Source organism: Syngnathus floridae, unplaced genomic scaffold (genome assembly GCF_059516105.1).
Source record: "Syngnathus floridae isolate MCC-2025c unplaced genomic scaffold, RoL_Sflo_1.0 HiC_scaffold_46, whole genome shotgun sequence".
Lineage (NCBI taxonomy): Eukaryota > Metazoa > Chordata > Actinopteri > Syngnathiformes > Syngnathidae > Syngnathus > Syngnathus floridae.
Genome location: NW_028284075.1, coordinates 126,775 through 150,191, shown reverse-complemented (window position 1 = coordinate 150,191; position 23,417 = coordinate 126,775). Strand labels below are relative to the sequence as shown.

The 23,417-nt window shown below is 46.8% G+C and overlaps 2 long non-coding RNA genes across 4 annotated transcripts; both read left to right on the top strand.

Annotated features, from left to right (window-relative positions):
- Positions 1–2,023: 2,023 nt before the first annotated feature.
- LOC148378412 (uncharacterized) lies at positions 2,024–4,974 on the top strand. Of its 3 annotated transcripts, XR_015855903.1 has the most exons (4): positions 2,024–2,438; positions 2,620–2,662; positions 2,786–2,863; positions 4,428–4,974. It is a non-coding gene; the product is annotated as an uncharacterized LOC148378412 (long non-coding RNA). The 3 variants fall into 3 exon arrangements; XR_015855902.1 differs by lacking the exon at positions 2,620–2,662 and having other exon boundaries at positions 2,034–2,438; XR_015855901.1 differs by lacking the exon at positions 2,024–2,438 and having other exon boundaries at positions 2,454–2,662.
- Positions 4,975–6,376: 1,402 nt separating this feature from the next.
- On the top strand, positions 6,377–13,544 carry LOC148378411 (uncharacterized). The gene is made up of 4 exons (XR_015855904.1): positions 6,377–6,743; positions 8,588–8,676; positions 13,161–13,190; positions 13,381–13,544. It is a non-coding gene; the product is annotated as an uncharacterized LOC148378411 (long non-coding RNA).
- The last annotated feature ends 9,873 nt before the right edge of the window (positions 13,545–23,417 follow it).

Sequence of the window (23,417 nt, the reverse complement as noted above, 5' to 3'; positions counted from 1 at the left end):
GCAAGCAGAAGGGCTACCTGGATGAAGAGTTGGACTTCAGGAAGTGTTCCATGGACCAGGCTCATAAGGTAAGCCGCCCTCAAATCTCCCGCCGGACCACTGATGGACGAGGATTGCGGCCCAGAGGATCCTGGAGCTGGAGGCCATGTTGTACGAGGCGCTACCGCAGCGGGACTGCCCCGCCACGGACGGCGAAAAAGCCAGCCACGCTGGCGTGAATGACGTGCTGACGGCGGATCAGAGAGAAGAGCTTAGGAGCGCCGTGGACCAATGGAAGCGAGCCCTGATGTGCGAGTTGAGGGAGCGCGACGCTTGCATCCTCCAAGAGAGAATGGATCTGCTGCACAGCGCGCAACAGGTAAGGGCCCAAAGCCAGCCCAGCACTTACTTGCACGCTTACTGGCTTTTGAATGCCACTTTCCATTTGTCCGTCCTAGAGGAACAAAGAGCTGAAAGAATTCATCGAAGCTCAGAAGAGACAAATCAAACAATTGGAGGAGAAGTTTCTGTTTCTCTTTCTATTCTTCTCCTTGGCCTTCATTCTGTGGCCCTAACACCAGCTGGTGAGTGAGCTCCAGCGGCACCGCACTCGACACCTCCGATACACTGCCAGCCGGTCTCAGACGTTGGCAGACGCTCCGATGCCAACGTATACCCCCCGCCACGGTGACAGAGGCACCGCGTCACACCGGCGCTCATCCAATCAGAAGGCAGGAAAAGCAAATTCACATGCAGGGCACTTTTGAACCAGAAGAGAGCGCCACAAAAAACGGTTGTTGCCCCAAACGCGCACTAAAAAGGGTCAGAATAACAAGAGTCCCACTGGCCAGCCGGGGCCACCCGTCCAGCTGTTTCTTCAGGGGGGAAAAAAATTGGAGTCACCGGTGAGTACATTTTGCATTTAGCTCTGCTTTTCTGCTTCTGTCTTCAAGTGTGTGGCATCCTGCGATCAAAGAGTCAGCCAACCCCAAAGCGGTTGACCTCAACGTCCCACCACCATGCCTACCAGAGCAGGTGACGTGATGCTTTGGACATCCTTCCGTCTCAGATGCCCAAAAGTACTCTTTGCCACATCTGCGGCAATACGGTGTCTTTTCAAAGGTGCAAATAAATCCAGCGTGGGCGGAACACGCACGTCTTCGGTTTTTCCCGCTTTGTTTGTGTGACAGCTGTTGTGAAAATTTTATACAAATAAAGTTGTATAGTACAGGTTTGGCCAAGCCGCAACTCCCGAACCGCATGCGGCTCTTTTATGTTCATATCAACATTTGTGTGTGTGTGTGTGTGTGTGTGGGGGGGGGGGGGGGGGGGGTTGTGCGTGTTGGCTTCACTTGAGTTCAATTTGGTATTTTGGTCAAAAGCGCATGTGGTGAAATTCCACAAAGTAGGATGGGCAAACACATTTCTTTAAACTATGAGTGTCAATTGGGCTCTCGAAATGGCAGGGAAAAGATGCACAGCAAAACGAAAATACGTAGATGAACACAGGACGTTTTAATCAGAGTGGGAAAGTTTCTATTTTTTGTTGAACGTGATGGCAAACCATTCTGCCTGATATGTCAGACCTCAGCGCATTTCAAAGATTCAAATCTTCAGCGCCATGCACTTCAGCTCACTCCATGCTAACATTGATCAGGCGTCGAACCCGCATCATCATGCTTAAGAGGTGGCCATGCTAACCAGTGCGCCATTATGTCAACGCATAATAACTAAGTCTACTGGTCAAAACAGCGGTTACTATATGACGTCGCTACGTCGTGGTCACGTGACGCAGACAAGACGTCAATGGACGTGGGCAGAGTTAACTTGTTTAAAAGGGAGTAGGCAGAAGAAATATTTAATTTATTTAAATCTATTTTGAGTGCACACCATTATGCCAATGCATAACAACTGTAAATCTACTAAACAAAACAGCGGTTGCTATATGACATCTGCCACGTCGTGGTCACGTGACATACGTGACGTCGATGGGCGTAACTTTCGCCGGAATTCAAATCCGCGGGGAGAGTTAACTTGTTTAAAAGAGAGTGGGCAGAAGAATTATTTAATTTATTTAAATCTATTTGGTGTGTGCGCCATTATGTCAATGCATAACAACTGTAAGTCTACTAAACAAAACAGCGGTTGCTATTTGACGTCTGCCACGTCGTGGTCACGTGACGCGGACGTGACGTCGACGCCTACTTTACATCCCACCGATCACAGGACTCCTCGGCTGCATAACCGTGCCCCCTTCCCAACCAATCGGATTTGCTATACGCGAAAACGACGCCAATGGAAAGAGCTTCCGCCCAAATTTAAATCCGTGGGCGTGGCTCGCAGCAGGAAGTAGGAAAATGGCGGCGATGTTGACAAAGACACAGCGGATGGTAACATACGACTAACAAGAGAAATATTTTTATTTTCTGCTTGCAACTGGACCGTCCAGAGCGTACACGGTAAGTACAACTCATCGTTTTTAAAAAGAAGTACTTTTGTTGCCCTGAAAAGCGAGTGAGCGTGGCGTTTGTGGGGGACGTCGAATTTCGACGATTCTTTCTGGTCAACGGTTGTAAATGATTGTGTTGATTAAAAAAGAAAACTTGATGTAACTCTACTTTTAACTGCCGTTTCAGATAGATTTGGAATTGCATCACATCCAATTTTGCCTAGAGCGTACACGGTAAGTAACACTCGTTGTGTTTAAGGAGATTTACGTTTGTAATAGCAGAAGTGTAGCCGCGTTGCGTTGTACGTGTGAATGTTGGTCCGGGCGAAATGTTAATGTTTAATTTCATTCCTTTAGGTTCCACGGTGTTTGTTGGCTGCAAGTTTTCCACTGCAAGAAGAGGCTCATATCATTGACCAGGAGCGAGCTACAATGGTGAGTAGCCATAACATTTATGTTAAACACTTCCTATTTCATGTCTAACAGTACTTGATTTAACAAATAACCATAAATAAATACAGTGTGGGCACTGAAGTTAACATATGTGATTATACTGCCTAATCTGTCACCGAGTAGATTGTTGCAAAGTAATATAAGATCCAAAGTTGTAATTCAGAATAGTTTTCAAAAGAAGGCCATTAGAATTATATACAAGTCTGATTACCCTGAACAAGCTATTAATTAAATCACAAATTCTTCAATTCAAAGATTTGGTAGATTATCAGACAAATAATGTCTAACAGTAATTGATTTAACACATCACGATAAGTAGATTGAGTGTGGGCACTCTCAAGTTAACATATGTGATTATACTGCCTAATCTGTTACAGAGTATGTTGTTGCCAAGTAATGTAGAATAGATCCAAAGTAGTAATCCAGAATAGTTTTGAAGAGGCCATTAGAATGATAAACAAATCTGATTACCTTGAACATAATAACAAGCTAAGTGTTTAATATGTCCTATGAAGTCAAAATTGGGCACCATCATGTGGTGAAATTTGGAATTGCATCACATCCAATTTTGCCTGGGAACAAACAGATTACATAAATCTTAGTTTTGAATAAGCCACTCCTTCTCAAACAAGTAAACTCTGCCCATTTTGCGCAGTAGATGTTCTGTTAATATCTAGTATTTATACAAAGTCATAATTTAAATTGCTTTCAACCTTCATTCATCGGTTCAACCAACATTACTCGCTCTTATTACCAACTTGTATTGATTTAACTAAGCGTTTAATACTTCCTATCAGGTCTCAAATCGAGATTTGGCAAAATACAATTTCAGCAAATCCAATTTTGCCAGGGAACAAAAATAGATTAAATAAACTAAATAAGTCCTCTTCCCATTAAATAAATCAGAAAAGTCTGTCTTGTAACCAGTCCTCTTCAAACAAGTAAAGTCTGCCCATTTTGTGCCGTAGATTTTGTGTCTATGCCTAGTATTTAAACAAAATCATAATTTAAACGACTTCTTTCCTTCATTCACTTTGGAAATTTGGAATTGCAGCAAATCGAATTTTGGCAGGGAACAAAAATAGATCAATTAAACTAAATAAGTCTTCTTCCCATTAAATAAATTAAAAAAGTCTGTCTTGTAACCAGTCCTTTTCAAACAAGTAAAGTCTGCCCATTTTGTGCCGTCGATTTTGTGTTAATGCCTAGTATTTATACAAAATCATAATTTAAAGGACTTCATTCCTTCATTCACTTTGGAAATTTGGAATTGCAGCACATCAAATTTTGCCTGGGAAGAAAAGTAGATTAAATAAATTTAATAAGTCTTACTACTTCCCATTAAATAAATTAAATACGTCTTACTTGTTCCCACTCCTTTTCAAAACAGTAGTTTAAAACGAGGGCCCTTCACTCAATCTTTAACCTCAACCCCGCACGTTGTGTTGTATCTGTGAATGTTGGTTGTGGCCAAATGATAGTTTTCTTTCATTCGTTTAGGTTCCAAGAAAACTTGATGTAACTCTACTTTTAACTGCCGTTTCAGATAAGCGGGTATTACGTCGCAGTCAAATGCCGCGGATATGACGTAATTGCCTGAACCTCCGCCAAAATTCAAATCTGTTGGCGCGATGGCCGTGAGCCACTGAGCAGCGACGATTATCAACAGAAATATCTTTATTTTCTGCTTGCAACTGGACCGTCTAGAGCGTACACGGTAAGTAACACTCATTGTGTTTAAGGAGATTTACGTTTGTAATAGCAGAAGTGTAGCCGCGTTGCGTTGTACGTGTGAAAATTGGTCGAGGCGAAATGTTAATGTTTAATTTCATTCCTTTAGGTTCCACGGTGTTTGTTGGCTGCAAGTTTTCCACTGCAAGAAGAGGCTCGTATCATTGACCAGGAGCGAGCTACAATGGTGAGTAGCCATAACATTTATGTTAAACACTTCCTATTTCATGTCTAACAGTACTTGATTTAACAAATAACCATAAATAAATACAGTGTGGGCACTGAAGTTAACATATGTGATTATACTGCCTAATCTGTCACGGAGTAGATTGTTGCAAAGTAATATAAGATCCAAAGTTGTAATTCAGAATAGTTTTCAAAAGAAGGCCATTAGAATTATATACAAGTCTGATTACCCTTAACATAACAACAAGCTATTAATTAAATCACAAATTCTTCAATTCAAAGATTTGGTAGATTATCAGACAAATAATGTCTAACAGTAATTGATTTAACACATCACGATAAGTAGATTGAGTGTGGGCACTCTCAAGTTAACATATGTGATTATACTGCCTAATCTGTTACAGAGTATGTTGTTGCCAAGTAATGTAGAATAGATCCAAAGTAGTAATCCAGAATAGTTTTGAAGAGGCCATTAGAATGATAAACAAATCTGATTACCTTGAACATAATAACAAGCTAAGTGTTTAATATGTCCTATGAAGTCAAAATTGGGCACCATCATGTGGTGAAATTTGGAATTGCATCACATCCAATTTTGCCTGGGAACAAACAGATTACATAAATCTTAGTTTTGAATAAGCCACTCCTTCTCAAACAAGTAAACTCTGCCCATTTTGCGCAGTAGATGTTCTGTTAATATCTAGTATTTATACAAAGTCATAATTTAAATTGCTTTCAACCTTCATTCATCGGTTCAACCAACATTACTCGCTCTTATTACCAACTTGTATTGATTTAACTAAGCGTTTAATACTTCCTATCAGGTCTCAAATCGAGATTTGGCAAAATACAATTTCAGCAAATCCAATTTTGCCAGGGAACAAAAATAGATTAAATAAACTAAATAAGTCCTCTTCCCATTAAATAAATCAGAAAAGTCTGTCTTGTAACCAGTCCTCTTCAAACAAGTAAAGTCTGCCCATTTTGTGCCGTAGATTTTGTGTCTATGCCTAGTATTTAAACAAAATCATAATTTAAACGACTTCTTTCCTTCATTCACTTTGGAAATTTGGAATTGCAGCAAATCGAATTTTGGCAGGGAACAAAAATAGATCAATTAAACTAAATAAGTCTTCTTCCCATTAAATAAATTAAAAAAGTCTGTCTTGTAACCAGTCCTTTTCAAACAAGTAAAGTCTGCCCATTTTGTGCCGTCGATTTTGTGTTAATGCCTAGTATTTATACAAAATCATAATTTAAAGGACTTCATTCCTTCATTCACTTTGGAAATTTGGAATTGCAGCACATCAAATTTTGCCTGGGAAGAAAAGTAGATTAAATAAATTTAATAAGTCTTACTACTTCCCATTAAATAAATTAAATACGTCTTACTTGTTCCCACTCCTTTTCAAAACAGTAGTTTAAAACGAGGGCCCTTCACTCAATCTTTAACCCCAACCCCGCACGTTGTGTTGTATCTGTGAATGTTGGTTGTGGCCAAATGATAGTTTTCTTTCATTCGTTTAGGTTCCAAGAAAACTTGATGTAACTCTACTTTTAACTGCCGTTTCAGATAAGCGGGTATTACGTCGCAGTCATGTGCCGTGGATATGACGTAATTGCCCGAACCTCCGCCAAAATTCAAATCTGTTGGCGCGATGGCCGTGAGCCACTGAGCAGCGACGATTATCAACAGAAATATCTTTATTTTCTGCTTGCAACTGGACCGTCTAGAGCGTACACGGTAAGTAACACTCATTGTGTTTAAGGAGATTTACGTTTGTAATAGCAGAAGTGTAGCCGCGTTGCGTTGTACGTGTGAAAATTGGTCGAGGCGAAATGTTAATGTTTAATTTCATTCCTTTAGGTTCCACGGTGTTTGTTGGCTGCAAGTTTTCCACTGCAAGAAGAGGCTCGTATCATTGACCAGGAGCGAGCTACAATGGTGAGTAGCCATAACATTTATGTTAAACACTTCCTATTTCATGTCTAACAGTACTTGATTTAACAAATAACCATAAATAAATACAGTGTGGGCACTGAAGTTAACATATGTGATTATACTGCCTAATCTGTCACGGAGTAGATTGTTGCAAAGTAATATAAGATCCAAAGTTGTAATTCAGAATAGTTTTCAAAAGAAGGCCATTAGAATTATATACAAGTCTGATTACCCTTAACATAACAACAAGCTATTAATTAAATCACAAATTCTTCAATTCAAAGATTTGGTAGATTATCAGACAAATAATGTCTAACAGTAATTGATTTAACACATCACGATAAGTAGATTGAGTGTGGGCACTCTCAAGTTAACAGATATGATTATACTGCCTAATCTGTTACAGAGTATGTTGTTGCCAAGTAATGTAGAATAGATCCAAAGTAGTAATCCAGAATAGTTTTGAAGAGGCCATTAGAATAATAAACAAATCTGATTACCTTGAACATAATAACAAGCTAAGTGTTTAATATGTCCTATGAAGTCAAAATTGGGCACCATCATGTGGTGAAATTTGGAATTGCATCACATCCAATTTTGCCTGGGAACAAACAGATTAAATAAATCTTAGTTTTGAATAAGCCACTCCTTCTCAAACAAGTAAACTCTGCCCATTTCGCGCAGTAGATGTTCTGTTAATATCTAGTATTTATACAAAGTCATAATTTAAATTGCTTTCAACCTTCATTCATCGGTTCAACCAACATTACTCGCTCTTATTACCAACTTGTATTGATTTAACTAAGCGTTTAATACTTCCTATCAGGTCTCAAGGCAAGATTTGGCAAAATACAATTTCAGCAAATCCAATTTTGCCAGGGAACAAAAATAGATTAAATAAACTAAATAAGTCTTCTTCCCATTAAATAAATCAGAAAAGTCTGTCTTGTAACCAGTCCTCTTCAAACAAGTAAAGTCTGCCCATTTTGTGCCGTAGATTTTGTGTCTATGCCTAGTATTTAAACAAAATCATAATTTAAACGACTTCTTTCCTTCATTCACTTATGAAATTTGGAATTGCAGCAAATCGAATTTTGCCAGGGAACAAAAATAGATCAATTAAACTAAATAAGTCTTCTTCCCATTAAATAAATTAAAAAAGTCTGTCTTGTAACCAGTCCTTTTCAAACAAGTAAAGTCTGCCCATTTTGTGCCGTCGATTTTGTGTTAATGCCTAGTATTTATACAAAATCATAATTTAAAGGACTTCATTCCTTCATTCACTTTGGAAATTTGGAATTGCAGCACATCAAATTTTGCCTGGGAAGAAAAGTAGATTAAATAAATTTAATAAGTCTTACTACTTCCCATTAAATAAATTAAATACGTCTTACTTGTTCCCACTCCTTTACAAAAAAGTAGTTTAAAACGAGGTCCCTTCACTCAACCTTTAACCCTATTTATTCACCTTCTAGGCTAAGTGTTAAAGGCTAAGTGTTAAAGGCTAAGTGTTAAAGGCTAAGTGTTAGAGGCTAAGTGCCAGAGGCTAGGCGCCAGAGGCGAGTTTTTGTGGGCTGAAGTTTTAGTGGGGTTAGTGTGAATACAATCCAAAAGAATACAACAGAATACAATACAATAGAATATAATACATAGATTAAATTCAATAGCTCTTACTACTTCCCATTAAATAAATTAAATACGTCTTACTTGTTCCCAATCCTTTTCAAAAAAGTAGTTTAAAACGAGGGCCCTTCACTCAACCTTTAACCTCAACCCCGCACGTCACATTGTGTTGTATCTGTGAATGTTGGTTGTGGCCAAATGATAGTTTTCTTTCATTCGTTTAGGTTCCACGGTGTTTGTTGGCTATGTTTTCCACTGTCAGAAGGATGAAAATACAAAGTACAACGCTTGGACGTGGGCGAAGACGTCACCGGTGAGTCCTTCCTTCCTATTTATTTACCTTCTAGATGCTAGAGGCTAAGTGTTAGAGGCTAAGTGTTAGAGGCTAAGTGTTAAACACAATACGAACAACACAACGATACTGCACTGAACAACACGATACCGCACTGAGAAACACGATACCGCACTGAACAACACGATACCGCACTGAACAACACCATGCCGCACTGAACACCATGCCACACTGAACAACACCATCCCGCACTGAACAACACCATGCCGCACTAAACAACACCATGCCGCACTGAACAACACCATGCCTCACTGAACGACACCATGCCGCACTGAAAGACACCATGCCGCACTGAACGACACCATGCCGCACTGAAAGACACCATCCCGCACTGAACACCATGCCGCACTGAACAACACCATCCTGCACTGAACAACACCATCCCGCACTGAACAACACCATGCCGCACTGAACAACATTATGCCGCACTGAACATTATGCCGCACTGAACAACACCATGCCGCACTGAACAACACCATGCCGCACTGAACAACATTATGCCGCACTGAACAACACCATGCCGCACTGAACAACACCATGCCGCACTGAACAACACCATGCCGCACTGAACAACATTATGCCGCACTGAACAACACCATGCCGCACTGAACAACACCATCCTGCACTGAACAACACCATTCCGCATTGAACACCATGCCGCACTGAACAACACCATCCCGCACTGAACAACACCATCCCGCACTGAACAACACCATGCCGCACTGAACAACATTATGCCGCACTGAACAACATTATGCCGCACTGAACAACACCATGCCGCACTGAACAACACCATGCCGCACTGAACAACACCATGCCGCACTGAACAACATTATAACGCACTGAACAACACCATCCCGCACTGAACAACACCATGCCGCACTAAACAACATTATGCCGCACTGAACAACATTATGCCGAAATGAACAACACCATGCTGCACTGAACAACACCATGCCGCACTGAACAACACCATCCTGCACTGAACAACACCATCCCGCACTGAACAACACCATGCCGCACTGAACAACACCATGCCGCACTGAACAACACCATGCCGCAATGAACAACACCATCCCGCACTGAACAACATTATGCCGCACTGAACAACATTATGCCGCACTGAACAACATTATGCCGCACTGAACAACACCATGCCGCACTGAACAACACCATCCTGCACTGAACAACACCATCCCGCACTGAACAACACCATGCCGCACTGAACAACATTATGGCGCACTGAACAACATTATGCCGCACTGAACAACACCATGCCGCACTGAACAACACCATGCCGCACTGAACAACACCATGCCGCAATGAACAACACCATCCCGCACTGAACAACACCATGCCGCACTGAGCAACACCATGCCGCACTGAACAACACCATCCTGCACTGAACAACACCATGCCGCACTGAACAACACCATTCCGCACTGAACAACACCATGCCGCACTGAACAACATTACGCTGCACTGAACAACACCATGCCGCACTGAACAACACCATGCCGCACTGAACAACACCATGCCGCATTGAACAACACCATGCCGCATTGAACAACACCATGCCGCACTGAACAACACCATCCTGCACTGAACAACACCATGCCGCATTGAACAACACCATGCCGCACTGAACAACACCATCCTGCACTGAACAACACCATCCCGCACTGAACAACACCATCCCGCATTGAACAACACCATCCTGCACTGAACAACACCATGCCGCACTGAACAACACCATGCCGCACTGAACAACACCATTCCGCACTGAACAACACCATGCCGCACTGAACAACACCATCCTGCACTGAACAACACCATCCCGCACTGAACAACACCATGCCGCATTGAACAACACCATCCTGCACTGAACAACACCATCCTGCACTGAACAACACCATGCCGCACTGAACAACACCATGCCGCACTGAACAACACCATGCCGCACTGAACAACACCATGCCGCACTGAACAACATTATGCCGCACTGAACAACATTATGTCGCACTGAACAACACCATGCCGCACTGAACAACACCATGCCGCACTGAACAACATTATGCCGCACTGAAAAACACCATGCCGCACTGAACAACACCATCCCGCACTGAACAACACCATGCCGCATTGAACAACACCATGCCGCACTGAACAACACCATGCTGCACTGAACAACATTATGCTGCACTGAACAACACGATCCTGCATTGAACAACACCATGCCGCACTGAACAACACCATCCTGCACTGAACAACACCATCCTGCACTGAACAACACCACCCCGCACTGAACAACACGATCCCGCATTGAACACCATCCCGCACTGAACAACACCATGCCGCACTGAACAACACCATTCCGCACTGAACAACACCATGCCGCACTGAACAACACCATGCTGCACTGAACAACACCATGCCGCACTGAACAACACCATGCCGCACTGAACAACATTATGCCGCACTGAACAACACCATGCCGCACTGAACAACACCATCCCGCACTGAACAACACCATGCCGCATTGAACAACACCATGCCGCACTGAACAACACCATCCTGCACTGAACAACACCATCCCGCACTAAACAACACCATGCCGCACTGAACAACATTATGGCGCACTGGACAACATTATGCCGCACTGAACAACACCATGCCGCACTGAACAACACCATGCCGCACTGAACAACACCATGCCGCACTGAACAACACCATGCCGCACTGAACAACATTATGCCGCACTGAACAACACCATGCCGCACTGAACAACACCATGCCGCACTGAACAACACCATGCCGCACTGAACAACACCATGCCGCACTGAACAACATTATGCCGCACTGAACAACACCATGCCGCACTGAACAACACCATCCTGCACTGAACAACACCATTCCGCATTGAACACCATGCCGCACTGAACAACACCATCCCGCACTGAACAACACCATGCCGCATTGAACAACACCATGCCGCACTGAACAACACCATGCTGCACTGAACAACATTATGCTGCACTGAACAACACGATCCTGCATTGAACAACACCATGCCGCACTGAACAACACCATCCTGCACTGAACAACACCATCCTGCACTGAACAACACCACCCCGCACTGAACAACACGATCCCGCATTGAACAACACCATCCCGCACTGAACAACACCATGCCGCACTGAACAACACCATTCCGCACTGAACAACACCATGCCGCACTGAACAACACCATGCCGCACTGAACAACACCATGCCGCACTGAACAACACCATGCCGCACTGAACAACATTATGCCGCACTGAACAACACCATGCCGCACTGAACAACACCATCCCGCACTGAACAACACCATGCCGCATTGAACAACACCATGCCGCACTGAACAACACCATCCTGCACTGAACAACACCATCCCGCACTAAACAACACCATGCCGCACTGAACAACATTATGGCGCACTGGACAACATTATGCCGCACTGAACAACACCATGCCGCACTGAACAACACCATGCCGCACTGAACAACACCATGCCGCACTGAACAACACCATGCCGCACTGAACAACATTATGCCGCACTGAACAACACCATGCCGCACTGAACAACACCATGCCGCACTGAACAACACGATCCCGCATTGAACAACACCATCCTGCACTGAACAACACCATGCCGCACTGAACAACACCATGCCGCACTGAACAACACCATTCCGCACTGAACAACACCATGCCGCACTGAACAACACCATCCTGCACTGAACAACACCATCCCGCACTGAACAACACCATGCCGCATTGAACAACACCATGCCGCACTGAACAACACCATCCCGCACTGAACAACACCATGCCGCATTGAACAACACCATGCCGCACTGAACAACACCATCCTGCACTGAACAACACCATCCCGCACTGAACAACACCATGCCGCACTGAACAACATTATGGCGCACTGAACAACATTATGCCGCACTGAACAACACCATGCCGCACTGAACAACACCATGCCGCACTGAACAACACCATGCCGCACTGAACAACATTATGCCGCACTGAACAACATTATGCCGCACTGAACAACACCATGCCGCACTGAACAACACCATGCCGCACTGAACAACACCATGCCGCACTGAACAACACGACGTCGCACTGAACAACACGACGCCGCACAGAACAACACGACGCCGCACAGAATAACACAATACCGCACAGAACAACACAATACCGCACAAACAGTTTTAGATAATATTACGTCGCAGTCATGTGACGCGGACATGACGTCAATAGGCGGAACTCACGGCAAAATTATAATCCGTGGGCGTGGCTTGCAACAGGAAGTAGGAAAGCGGCAGTTCTGGCAAACAAGACACAGCTGTTAGTAACACGATGACTAACAAGGCAAATATTTTTGTTTTCAGCTTGCAACTTGACCGTCTAGAGCGTACAAGGTAATTACAACTGTTTTTTTTTAGCCCTGAAAAGCGAGGGAGTGTGGCGTTTGGGAGGAATGTCGAACTCGGCGTCTGCTTCCAGCCACAGACGCCAAATTTCGACGATTATTTCGACTGGTCAACGGTTGTAAATTATTGCGTTGACTAAAAACTTTATTTAACTCTACTCTTAACTTTGCCGTTTCAGATATGCGGGTATTACACCGCGGAAATGACGTCAATAGGCTGAACTCTCGCCAAAATTCAAATCTGTGGGCGCAATGGCCTTGAGCGAGACACCGGATACAAACACGACGATTATCAACAGAAATATCTTTATTTTCCGCTTGCAAGTGGACCGTCTAGAGCGTACACGGTAAGTACAACTCATTGTGTTTAAAAAGATTTACGTTTGTGTAGTTTGCGTTGCGTTGTATCTGTGAATGTTGGTTGAGGCTAAATGTTAATGTTTAATTTCATTCCTTTAGGTTCCACGGTGTTTGTTGGCTGTATGTTTTCCACTGCAAGAAGAGGCTCGTATCATTGACCAGCAGGAGCTACAATGGTGAGTACCCCTTTCGTCTTCCATTTATGTTAAACACTTCCTATTTCATGTCTAACAGTACTCGATTTAACAAATAACCATAAATAAATACAGTGTGGGCAGTCACGTTAACATATGTGATTATCCTGCCTAATATGTTTATCACAAATATGTCACTAATCACTAATATGTTTATTTGTTTATCACAACACCTTTGGACCTTCAGCAATCGATTATTTACCTTCATCTACATAGAGACAGAACGATGGTGTCTTAAACATCTCATTCATTTCACCAAATAACTTCACGCAGGTGGATAACGGCCGTCTCGGTCACGCTATGTTGCGTGATGCAGTTTTGAAGAACCAAATGCATTTATTCAATGACTAAGTCAAGCTAGTTCTATGTTTATGATGTTGTAAGTTACGGTACCGATTGAAGTTGAGTTCGAAGCCAGTGGAAAACAGCGCTGCGTTTGTGCTCTCCAGGTACAAATGTTGTGATCTCTGACTGACGACCGGGCGAGACTCGAGTAAGAGATGTCCAAACGAGCTCCGGCAGGGCGGGCCAAGGCGGAGCGAACGGACGCCCTTCAGGCCGCCAATGACGAGCTGAGAACCAAACTGATGGACGTCCAGTTAGAACTTCAGCAGGAGAAGAACAAGGTGAAAACCTCAACAGACAGACACTGCCTGCCTCCCTGCCTGCCTCCCTGCCTGCCTCCCTGCCTGCCTCCCTCCCTCCCAGTTTTCCCGATGTAGATTAGACATGCGTGTGCCATGACTGTGTCAGCCTACATCAACAAATGCACCGAGGACGTCAGCACCACTAAGAATATCATCACCCGGGGCAACCAACGACCCTGGATGACTGAGGAGGTACGTCAAACGCTACGAGCGCGGAACTCTGCCTTCAAGTCTGGCGACAAGGAGACACTGAGGACAGCGAGAGCCAACTTGAACCGTGCCATCAGGATAGCGAAGCGAGACCGCAGTCGAAAATTTCAGGATCGTTTCCACGACGTCAAAAACATCAGGAGTATGTGGCAAGGCATACGGGCGATTACAGACTACAACTCACCCTCCCCCCCCCCGGTGGGTGTAGTTGATGCTGACTTTCTAAATGGTCTAAATAACTTCTTTGGGAGGTTCGAGGCACTAAACGGCACTCCAGCAGTTAAAACTGTCCCCCATCAGGAAGAGGAGGTACTCTGCCTTGACTCCGCCGATGTGTTGAAGACCCTGAGGAGAGTCAACCCCTGTAAGGCCCCTGGCCCCGACAACATTCCTGGGCGTGTGTTCAGGGAATGTGCAAGTCATCTGGCTGGGGTCATCACAGACATTTTTAACACCTCGCTGGGCCAAGCCACAGTGCCGGCGTGCTTTAAGACTGCCTCCATCATTCCGGTGCCGAAGAAACCTCAAATCACCTCATTTAATGATTACCGGCCTGTTGCACTGACTCCGGTTATGATGAAGTGCTTCGAAAGGCTGCTTAAAGGTCACATCGTTTCCAGACTCCCCCTATTATTTGACCCGTTCCAGTTTGCCGACCGGCAAAACCGCTCCACTCAGGACGCCATCTCCTCCGTTCTTCACCTGAGCCTGGCTCACCTGGAGGAGAAGAACACCCATGTGCGGAGGCTGTTCCTGGACTTCAGCTCAGCGTTTAACACCATCATCCCACAGCATCTGGTAGGAAAATTGGAACACCTGGGCTTCAACACCCCCCTTCGCAACTGGCTGCTAGACTTCCTCACCAACAGACCTCAGTCAGTCCGGGTCGGACAGAACACCTCTGATGTCATCACCCTCAGCACAGGCTCCCTTCAGGGCTGCGTCCTGAGCCCCCTGCTGTGCACCCTGATGACACACGACTGCGTCCTCAGGTTCACCACCAATCACATCGTGAAGTCAGCAGACGACACAACGGTGGTGGGGCTCATCAGAGACAACAACGACCTGGACTACAGAGAGGAGGTGGAGCAGCTGGTGGGCTGGTGCAGAGAAAACAGCCTGATCCTGAATGAGGAGAAGATGAAGGAGATCATCGTCGACTTCAGGAAAAAACAGCCTCACCACGCTCCACTGATCATCAACAGCTCAGCTGTGGAGGTGGTCAGCACCACCAAATTCCTGGGGGTCCACATCACAGAAGACCTCACCTGGACTATGAACACTACGGCACTGGTCAAGAGGGCACAGAAGCGCTTGTACTTCCTGCGGAGGATGAGGAGAGCCCACCTGCCCCCACCCATCATGAGGACGTTCTACAGGAGCACCATAGAGAGCATTCTGACAAGCTGTCTCTCTGTGTGGTGTGGAGGCTGCACCGCCTCCGATTGGAAGAACGTGAGGAGAGTGGTGAGGACAGCAGAGAGGATCATAGGGGCTCCTCTTCCCTCCATTCAGGACATTTCATCTCAGCGCTGCATGTCCCGTGCCCGTAACATCATCAATGACCCATCACACCCCCACCATGGACTGTTCTCCCTGCTGCCCTCTGGGAAGAGGTTTGCAGCATCCGCTGCAGGTCCACCAGGTTCTGCAACAGCTTTTTCCCTGCTGTCATCAGACTGTTGAACACTAGAACTGTTGAGCTCTAAACTGAACTCTGCATCACACATTCACAGAACTGTACTTTATGACACTACGGACCTCTATCTTGCACTATCTCGCACTACCAACTTTACTGAACTTGTATAAACCCTTTAAATAGAAGTTTAATACATGGTTTAGCATTCCTCTGCACACTCTTGAATACTGTTTTGCCTACTTGCACTATTGCATAATTATCACTGCTGCACTTTATACTTATTTTTAATATATATATATATATATATATATATATATAGTATATATGTATATATATATATTTTCATAGGGTATGTTACTTCTATTCAACTGCAATATCACTACTTTGTTGTAAGACGTATGCAACGGAATTTCGTTTTGTATGCACCATGTGCAGACAAGATGACAATAAAGTTTGTCTAAGTCTAAGTCTAAGTCATGTCAGGTCAGCTGTCTGGAGAGAGAGAGAAGTCAGGACCTGCGGGCGGAGCACCACCGTGCCACCGCCGCCATGACGGAACTCAAAAGCAAACTCCATGAGGAGAAGCAGAAAGAGTTAGCCATTACCAGGGAGACATTACTGCGGCAGCATGAAATGGAGCTGATGAGAGTGATCAAAATCAAAGATGGAGAGATCCAGCGACTGAATGCCTTGGTCCTCAGCCTGAGGGACGGCTCCATGGACAAGGTGATCCGCTCTATCCGTGTCTGACTATCCGCACGCCACGTCGGGCTTCGATGCGGCCGCTACCGTATTGTGTAGCTTGTCCCCAGTAAGCGTCGCGGCGCTCCGTTGCGGTCTCAACGGCCCGGTGTGGCGCAATGTCTGCTCAGGTGAGGAGGCGGGGCGCTTTGCTGGCGGAGGTGGAGGAGACGCGGCGGTGTCGGGAGACCGAGCGGTGTCGCCTCCACCAGGAGCGCGGAAGAAGCCCTGGCAGCGGCCCAGCAGGCCTGGCAGTCCCGAGCGGCCGAGCTCCGATCGGCTCATCACCAGCATCGGGAGGAGCTGAGCCGAACCAAGAGAGACTGCGAGAGGGAGATCCGCCGACTGGTAGGACTGATCAGATGCGCGGTGCGTGGCTATGTTCCCAATTTCGTTGTATACCTGCAGTGCAATGACACCTAAGGCATTCTATTCTATTCTATTTCACAAGAAGAAAATGTCCGGTTGCTCGCTTCGCTTTTGTCACAGCAAAGGTGTTCTAGTCGATTCAAGAAAAAAATTGGCCGGTTGCTCTCTTTGTTTTTGTCACAATTCTGGCAAATGAGTTTGCCCGCCTGCCTGAGCGCTCCCCGTTTGTACATCCAGACGGATGAGATCAAGCTGAAAGACAGAGCGGTTAGTGTTTTGGATGAAGCCCTGGGGCCGGCCACGTCCACCGCCTTCAGCTGCAGACTCAGGCTGCCGAGCAGCAGATCGCTGCCCTGAGGGATTCCCAAAGGGCGGGCCTAAACTACCCTGGAAGTGGGGTCAACGCCGCTACTAGCAATCCTCTTCATTGCGTAAGCCACCTCATCACACACTTGCAGTACGCATGACTTAGTTCGTTGCTGGAGGAAGGTAGCACAAAAACAGTTTTGAACTTTGAACGAGTGCTTGTGTGTGTGTGTTGCGGGGCGTTTTCAGTCTCAGGAGGATCGGGACACGCGACGGTTTCATCTGAAAATCGCTGAGCTCAGCGCAGTCATCAGGAAACTGGAGGATCGAAACGCCCTGCTTTCTGAAGAGCGCAATGAACTGGTAATTTATTGACGGCACGCTTGAAGGTTTGCGCTACGTTTGATGCGCGCCATCCAGCGAGGCACCCATTGCGCTTGCTTATTAGTTGAGCGGCGCGGCGAGTCGGTTGCCTGGTAGATGTCTTTTATTGGGAGCCAAAGCCACGATTCCGTTCAAACCGATGCAAAAGGAATGGATACGTTCTGGCCCGCGTGTTGTGCGTCTTTCACATCCCGCACTTCATGCTTGCAGCTAAAGCGACTGAGAGAAACAGAAAGCCAGTTTCTGCCACTCCTGTACAAAAACAAACGCCTGAGCAGGAAGAATGAAGAACTCTCGCTGGTGCTGTGTCGCCTTGAAAACAAAGTGCGCTTTGTCACCCAGGAGAACGAGGAGATGGCAAGCTTGGTAAGTCGACGCGGACAACGGCGGCGTGCCAACAGAGTCCACTGCATTTGTGTTCCACAGAGAAGGCCTAGTTCGCTCAATGACCTGGACCGCGGTTGCGGCCAGCAGGACGGTGAAATGGAGTTCCTTCAAGTTGTGGAGCAGCGGCACATCATCGACGACTTGTCCAAGGTCTTCAGGCAGGCGACTCGGTGCACGTACGGCAGCGCCGCGCTCGCTCGCTGTCGCCAGGAAACCTTTTCCGTCCAAAGCTTGGCCGGCGGCCGCCATCCAAAAAATTGGCCCCTTAAATTCCGACCTTTCAAGCAGGAGCATTGTGCGCACGCGTTTGAACACGCTTTAGACTTGTTTTGCCGTTTTCAGCAGCTCAAAGCTCCCGTTTTGTCAGCGCCTTTGCCACTCGCTGTGCGCTGAAAACGACGGACTTGCCCGGCTGCTCAGCCCGTCAACCATGAGCCGCGAGCGCGACGTCATTGTCCGTAGGCAGCTAGTGGCAAAACGCACCCTGTTAGAGTTGCGCTCGCTCCAACTTATTTTGCAAGAACCACACGGGAGACAAGTAAGTTCTTTTGGACACCTGCAGGTGGAGAGTCCATCCGTTGTACGAATGAAGTCTGACTCTCGGCTCCTGCACGAGCATTTTAATTAAGAGAAACAGGGTGGGTGTAAGAGTGGATTGAATAGAGGAAGCCCTTGACCTCTAGTCAAAACATAGCAAGGGGTGTTTTACGACTTTGTGTAGGAAGGGATAAGCGATAGGGATAAATAAGGGATAAATAATATTATTTATTACAGGTCGCAGTCAAAGTCAAAGCAACACAATGATACGATAAAGATAATCTGGAAAACCCTGACACACCCTGTAGTTGTCACTTTTGGAAAAGACGAGCGTCCCTCCAATCATCGCCGGTGACGTGTTTTTCAGGCTCTGGAGACAGGAGCTCATGTCAGAAATGTCATTGTGAGTCGCGTTTGTTTCTGCGCCGGAGCCGTTCGTTCCCTTTGCATCCAAAGAATCTCAAAGGCGGATTATTTGTGTCGACAGGAGAGAGATTTGATGCTACGATACCGACGTCGAGAATCTCTGAGGAGGAACAAAGCGTGAGGTCCTGCAAGGTGAGTCTGTTTGTTTGCGGCTGCTTGGTGTTGCGCAAGATGAAATGGCCTTTTTCTCGCTATCGTTCCTCTCGTCGATTCATCGTGAGGTGTCGCTTCAGTTTGTTCAGAGAGATGTTTGCTTCCGCGCCCGCAGGTCATCGAAACATTTTACGGCTACGACGAAGACGTGTTGGTGGACTCGGACGGATCGTCCTTGTCTTTTCACACCGACAGAACCCCCGACACGGAACCCGAAGAGGTAGCCCGCCATTTCTGCCAGCGTATTGGCACCAAACATTCCTCTTCAGCCTGGAATCGGACTCGTCTTTGCGTCGCGGGTGCTTTGTCGCCGGTCTGACTGATTCTGGTACTAGTGCTGTGTTGCATTGGTGTGTGCATGAAGAGGCGGAGCTTCGCTACCGCCAGCTGACGCAAGAATATCAAGCGCTGCAACGAGCCTACGCTCTGCTAGCCCAGACCAGCGAAAGGGGACTACGACGCCGAGAAGGAGATCAAGGTGGCGCCCCTTCCCGCAACCCCCGGCCGGGTCGCAGCCTCCCCGTTCTCACCCAGCCTCGGGTGTTCTCTGGTCTGAAAGGAGGAGGAGGAGCCTCCCTCCTCCTCCTTTCAGACCAGAGAAAAGCTGATGGTAGAAATGGGTCACTATCAAAGCAGAGTAGCAGATCTGGAGTCAGCGCTGAAGCAACAAGGACAGGTAAGCTCATCAATGAGCACACCTTTTTCTCAGACAAAATAGCTACATTCTTCAGTCACTCATCCGTCTGGCATTACTGACACCAACCCCCCCCCCCCCCCCCCCCCCCGAACGTGGCTGGGAAAATGCGGAGAAAAGCAAATGTCATTTTCCAGTCAACCAAAGAATTTGTGGATGAAAATGACACAACATTCCAAAGCTGTCCACGCGTTTGTCTCTTCTAGAATGTCAAGTGGGTGGAGGAGAAGCAGCTGCTGCGTCAGAGCAATCAGCAGTTGGCCGAAAAGGTGACGGAAAGAAAGGCGCTGGGCGGAGTCGCTTGGCGTCACACCTGTCGGGAAGCCCCGCAGATGAGGTCTGACTGTCTTTTCAGGTCAGGCGGATGGAGGCGGAAGAAGCGCGTCTGAAAGAGCACATCCAGGATATCCGAGACCAAAACGAACTGCTTGAGTTCCGCATCCTGGAGCTGGAGGTGGGAAGACTCGCACAAGCGTGTTGAGGCCAGAGATGTGACGGACGGACGGACGGACGGACGGACGGATGCATGCCTCTGCCTTTCAGGAGAGGGAGTGGCGCTCCCCCGTCTTGAAGTTTCTGCAAGTCCGTTTCCCAGACGGCCTCAGCCCTTTGCAGATCTACTGCGAGGCCGAGGGCGTGAGCGTACGTAAGGCGTCCCTCGCAACCCTAACCTTAACCCGAGGTCCCAGAACACCTTACATTGCTCCTTGCGCCTTTCCCCCGGACATCGTCATCAGTGATCTGATGAAGAAGCTGGACATCCTGGGCTATAACGCCGTAAGTGTATGTCGAACTCCTTATGTTCGCACTCCACGAGACTCGGCGGCTCAAATGTGACTTTTGGAAGGCTTTGCGCTGAAAGAAGCTTGTTGACGCTGTGCCTTTGGGCTCTTGCAGAATCTCACCAACGAGGAGCAGGTGGTCGTGATTCACGCCAGGACCCTTCTCACCCTAGCCGAGAAGGTAACGCGCACGTCCACGCACGCTCTCGCATTCTGCTTATGTGACAGCAGCCTTTCCTCAGTGGTTAGAATACATCAAAGTGACCAAGTCAGCACTTCAACAGAAGATGTTGGACATTGAAAGTGAGAAGGTAGACAGACACGCGACATCAGCCAAGGGGAACTCCGGCAATGTGCCCCAACAATTCTGACCTTGAGCTGTGCTAGGATATGTTCTGCAAGCAGAAGGGCTACCTGGATGAAGAGTTGGACTTCAGGAAGTGTTCCATGGACCAGGCTCATAAGGTAAGCCGCCCTCAAATCTCCCGCCGGACCACTGATGGACGAGGATTGCGGCCCAGAGGATCCTGGAGCTGGAGGCCATGTTGTACGAGGCGCTACCGCAGCGGGACTGCCCCGCCACGGACGGCGAAAAAGCCAGCCACGCTGGCGTGAATGACGTGCTGACGGCGGATCAGAGAGAAGAGCTTAGGAGCGCCGTGGACCAATGGAAGCGAGCCCTGATGTGCGAGTTGAGGGAGCGCGACGCTTGCATCCTCCAAGAGAGAATGGATCTGCTGCACAGCGCGCAACAGGTAAGGGCCCAAAGCCAGCCCTGCACTTACTTGCACGCTTACTGGCTTTTGAATGCCACTTTCCATTTGTCCGTCCTAGAGGAACAAAGAGCTGAAAGAATTCATCGAAGCTCAGAAGAGACAAATCAAACAATTGGAGGAGAAGTTTCTGTTTCTCTTTCTATTCTTCTCCTTGGCCTTCATTCTGTGGCCCTAACACCAGCTGGTGAGTGAGCTCCAGCGGCACCGCACTCGACACCTCCGATACACTGCCAGCCGGTCTCAGACGTTGGCAGACGCTCCGATGCCAACGTATACCCCCCGCCACGGTGACAGAGGCACCGCGTCACACCGGCGCTCATCCAATCAGAAGGCAGGAAAAGCAAATTCACATGCAGGGCACTTTTGAACCAGAAGAGAGCGCCACAAAAAACGGTTGTTGCCCCAAACGCGCACTAAAAAGGGTCAGAATAACAAGAGTCCCACTGGCCAGCCGGGGCCACCCGTCCAGCTGTTTCTTCAGGGGGGAAAAAAATTGGAGTCACCGGTGAGTACATTTTGCATTTAGCTCTGCTTTTCTGCTTCTGTCTTCAAGTGTGTGGCATCCTGCGATCAAAGAGTCAGCCAACCCCAAAGCGGTTGACCTCAACGTCCCACCACCATGCCTACCAGAGCAGGTGACGTGATGCTTTGGACATCCTTCCGTCTCAGATGCCCAAAAGTACTCTTTGCCACATCTGCGGCAATACGGTGTCTTTTCAAAGGTGCAAATAAATCCAGCGTGGGCGGAACACGCACGTCTTCGGTTTTTCCCGCTTTGTTTGTGTGACAGCTGTTGTGAAAATTTTATACAAATAAAGTTGTATAGTACAGGTTTGGCCAAGCCGCAACTCCCGAACCGCATGCGGCTCTTTTATGTTCATATCAACATTTGTGTGTGTGTGTGGGGGGGGGGGGGGGTGTTGTGCGTGTTGGCTTCACTTGAGTTCAATTTGGTATTTTGGTCAAAAGCGCATGTGGTGAAATTCCACAAAGTAGGATGGGCAAACACATTTCTTTAAACTATGAGTGTCAATTGGGCTCTCGAAATGGCAGGGAAAAGATGCACAGCAAAACGAAAATACGTAGATGAACACAGGACGTTTTAATCAGAGTGGGAAAGTTTCTATTTTTTGTTGAACGTGATGGCAAACCATTCTGCCTGATATGTCAGACCTCAGCGCATTTCAAAGATTCAAATCTTCAGCGCCATGCACTTCAGCTCACTCCATGCTAACATTGATCAGGCGTCGAACCCGCATCATCATGCTTAAGAGGTGGCCATGCTAACCAGTGCGCCATTATGTCAACGCATAATAACTAAGTCTACTGGTCAAAACAGCGGTTACTATATGACGTCGCTACGTCGTGGTCACGTGACGCAGACAAGACGTCAATGGACGTGGGCAGAGTTAACTTGTTTAAAAGGGAGTAGGCAGAAGAAATATTTAATTTATTTAAATCTATTTTGAGTGCACACCATTATGCCAATGCATAACAACTGTAAATCTACTAAACAAAACAGCGGTTGCTATATGACATCTGCCACGTCGTGGTCACGTGACATACGTGACGTCGATGGGCGTAACTTTCGCCGGAATTCAAATCCGCGGG